General features: G+C 40.0%; 1 pseudogene; it reads left to right on the top strand.

Moving 5' to 3' along the window:
- Positions 1–3,289: 3,289 nt before the first annotated feature.
- On the top strand, positions 3,290–3,408 carry LOC112822891 (5S ribosomal RNA; annotated as a pseudogene).
- Positions 3,409–3,950: the final 542 nt, after the last annotated feature.

The following is a 3,950-nucleotide window of genomic DNA, read 5'->3' as shown; positions in this document are numbered from 1 at the left end:
CTTAACCAACTGAGCCACCCAGGCGCCCAGATGAACTATTCTTAATATAAGATGTCCTCCCTATATTAAAAGAGAGGGTCTAGTTTAGAGTTTTCCAAAGTATTCTGAAAATTTCATGGTCAAATAAGTTTTAGAAACACTGACTCTCACTCATAGAGTCCTAAATAATTCTGATAGAAAATAGAAAGTTCCAAGGACCATTAGAAAACAAAAAACATCACTTTTATAGAGCTGACTCCTTTGTCTCACCATCCACCAACCAATCCATTACTAGATTATATGGTTTCTACTTGTAAGGTATGTCTCCAATCAGCTCATGAAAAGATACCATGCAAAAATAACCAGAGGATTCACATGATATAGTATATGTTCTCTGACCTCAGGAAATTAAATTACAACTCAATAACAGAAAGATAACTATAAAATCTCCAAATGTTCAGAAATTAAGTAACATACTTCTAAATAACTGATGAGTTAAGCAAAAAATGGAATGAAATTAGAAAATATTTTGATCAGAAGAACAATGAAAACATGATATATCAAAACTTGTAGAATACAGTTAACACAGTGCTAAGCAGAAAAATTATAGCTCTAAACACATTTAGGAGGAAAGAAGGAAGGTTGAAAATCTGTGATATATAACTTCTAAATCAAGAAAAAAAATAGCAAATTAAACCCAAAGTAGAAAAAAGAAAATAATAAAATAAGAGCAAAACAGTAAAGGAGAAAGCATATATGTAATGAGACAATTAACAAAAAGAAAAGTTAGGTCTTTGAAAAGATTAATCAGGGGCGCCTGGGTGGCTCAGTCGTTAAGCATCTGCCTTCGGCTCAGGTCATGATCCCAGGGTCCTGGGATCAAGCCCCGCATCGGGCTCGATCCCAGGGTCCTGGGATCAAGCCCCACATCGGGCTCTCTGCTCAGCGGGAAGCCTGCTTCTCCCTCTCCCGCTCCCCCTGCTTGTGTTCCCTTACTCGCTGTGTCTCTTTCTGTCAAATAATAAATAAAATCTTTAAAAAAAAATATTAATCAAATTGATAAACTTTTAGCAAGACTGATCAAGTAAAGAAAAAACACAAATTACTGATAAAGCAAATGAAAAGGGAAACATCACTGTTAAATCTACAAACACTTGAGGGCGCCTGGGTGGCTCAGTTGGTTAAGCGACTGCCTTCGGCTCAGGTCATGATACTGGAGTCCCAGGATCAAGTCCTGCATCGGGCTCCCCACTCAGTGGGGGGTCTGCTTCTCCCTCCGACCCTCTTCCCTCTCGTGCTCTCTCTCTGATTCTCTCTCTCTCAAATAAATAAATAAAATCTTAAAAAAAAAAATCTACAAACACTTGAGTGCCTGGCTGGCTCAGTTAGAAAAGCATGTGACTCTTGATCTTGGGGTCATGAGTTCGAGGCCCATATTGGGTGTAGAGATTACTTAAAATAAATAAATAAACTTTTTAAAAAATCCATACACACTAAAAAGATAGAAGCTTTTCTAAACAATTGATGTCAATAATCAAATAATAATTTTATCTGAAAAATCAGATGAAATGGACAAATTCCCTGAAAAATACAATTTACAAAAGTCAACACAAAAAGAAATAAAAAATCTGAATGGCCCTGTATCTACTCAAGAAATTGAATCCATAATTAAAGCTCTTCCAACAAAGAAACTGCAAGATTCAAGAACTCTGCTAGTGAATTGTCCAAATATGCCCAGAGCTCCACACAATCATTTCACATCCTCTCCCCTCCTTCCACTTTGATGCTCAAATTCTCACCATCATGTTCTGCTTTGAGACCACAAGGACCAATGCCATCATTCCCAATATCTATGTTTATGTTTGTCACCACCTGAAGCCTAAGATCATCTCCTATCACCCTCACCTCCACACAGCTCTGCACATCCCTTAATTGAATTCCATTTCCCACCCTTCTCTGACTTCCTAAAACCTTCAAACGTGCCCTTTGGAAGCCAGAAGCCAGTCCACCATCAACTGAACCACCCATAAACACCTCTTCTCTGAATACTCCCTTCACCTTGTTGCTCTAATTGAAACTGGCTCTTTCCTAAGAATACCTTGTTCCCTTTAGCCCCCTCAAAGGGTGGCTGTTTTCATTTCCCACAGCCCTTGTACCTGAGTCTGGAGTATAGACGGAACACTAACTACAATGGAGCTTAGATAGTTTAAATCTATACTGGGGTGTAAGCAATGGAGCACTGCCTGCTCCTCAGTGCTACTTCTATAACATCCTTACTTTCTTCCTAAAAAAAAAAAAAAAAAATCTTGTCTTGAAAATTATGCCCTCAGATTTCACTACTCTCTGTTCCTCATTGTTGTAGCCATCACAGACCCCTGGATCTTCCCTCACATGCCTTGAAGAATAGTGGTACCTGGTCACTATCAATTTCTCTTATACTATTCTTGACATGTTACTTGGCAATTTCAATATGTTACTAATTCTTCCGATTGCCAGCTTTTCAATTTCTTAGCTTATACTTCCCAATCTTGTTTTCCACTCTACCTCAGTCACATACTCTCAGGACATATCCTAGACTATGTTTTTATCCATAACTGCACTGCTTCACTTTCCCCCTTACCTAGCTTGGTGCCATGGACCATTATTTAAATCACCCCCTATCATACACCCTCAACCACCTTGTCTCTCTTTTCCTCCTACTGTCTTAGTCGGGGTTCTCCAGAGAAACAGAACCAATAGGATATGTATAGAGGTATATATAAAAAGAGATTTATTATAGGAATTGGCTTGTGCAATTATAGAAGCCAACGAGTCTCACAGTCTACCATCTGCAAGTTGAAGAACTATGGAAACTGGTGGTGTAATTCAATTCAAATCCAAAGGCCTGAGAATTGGGGTGCTGATGGCATAAGTCCCCATCTGAGTCCAAAAGCCCAAGAACTAGGAATATTGATGTCGGAGGGCAGGAAAAGATGGGTGTCTCAGCTCAAGTGGAAAGAGAATGAATTCAACCTTTACCTGCCTTTTTGTTCTATTCAGACCTTCAACAGATTGGGCGATGCCTACTTATATTGGGGTTCACAAATTCATATGCTAGTCTTTTCTGGAAACATCCTCACAAATACACCCAGAAATGTTTTACCAGCTGTCTGGGTATCCTTAGACCAGTCAAGTTGACACATAAAATTAACCATCACATTTAGTAAAATCCAGCTGTAAATATATCCAACTCTCTACCCACTGTACCTCTAGCTGAATGTGGGTGGAGAAAAGCACATAAATATGTTGACTAGTCTCAATTTAAATTCTTGTCTATGGCTATACCACCCTGAATACACCTGATCCCATCTGATCTCAGAGGGTAAGCAGGGTCAGGCCTGGTTTGTACTTGGATGGGAGACTGCTTGGGAATGCTAAGTGCTGTAGCGTGTTAAAAAGAAGAAGAAATTCCTAATACCTAACCTCAAGTAGGCCATTAGTGCTTCTGGAGAACCCTACTGCACTTCCTACTCGAGTGGTCACACCTTCTTCTCTTTAACCTCCTTCCCTCTCTACAAAATCAGTTCAGGAACTTGCTACCAATTTCAGTGAGAAACTTTTTTTAAAGATTTTATTTATTTATTTGACACAGAGAAAGAGAACACAAGCAGGGGAGAGAGGCAGAGGGAGAGGGAGAAGCAGGCTCCCCACTAAGCAAGGAGCCCAATGCTGGACTCAGTCCCAGGACCCTGGGATCATGACCTGAGCCAAAGGCAGACGCATAATTGACTGAGCCACTCAGGTGCCCCTCAGTGAGAAACTCTACTGTGAGAATTTCCATATGATTTCATCACCACATCTCTCCTGACTCTGACTTTCCTCCTATTACTGCAGAGGGATTATACATGGTCCTTGCTAGATAACCCTTAGCTCCCAGCTAACTTTTACACCAGGTCAAATCCCCTTTCACCCACCTAAGGACATCAAATAGG

This window comes from Callorhinus ursinus, unplaced genomic scaffold (assembly GCF_003265705.2).
Source record: "Callorhinus ursinus isolate GAN/ISIS: 27379988/994484 unplaced genomic scaffold, GSC_fseal_2.0 scaffold8, whole genome shotgun sequence".
NCBI lineage: Eukaryota > Metazoa > Chordata > Mammalia > Carnivora > Otariidae > Callorhinus > Callorhinus ursinus.
The sequence above is the reverse complement of the archived record's forward strand: the minus strand, read 5'-3'. Positions and strand labels throughout refer to the sequence as shown.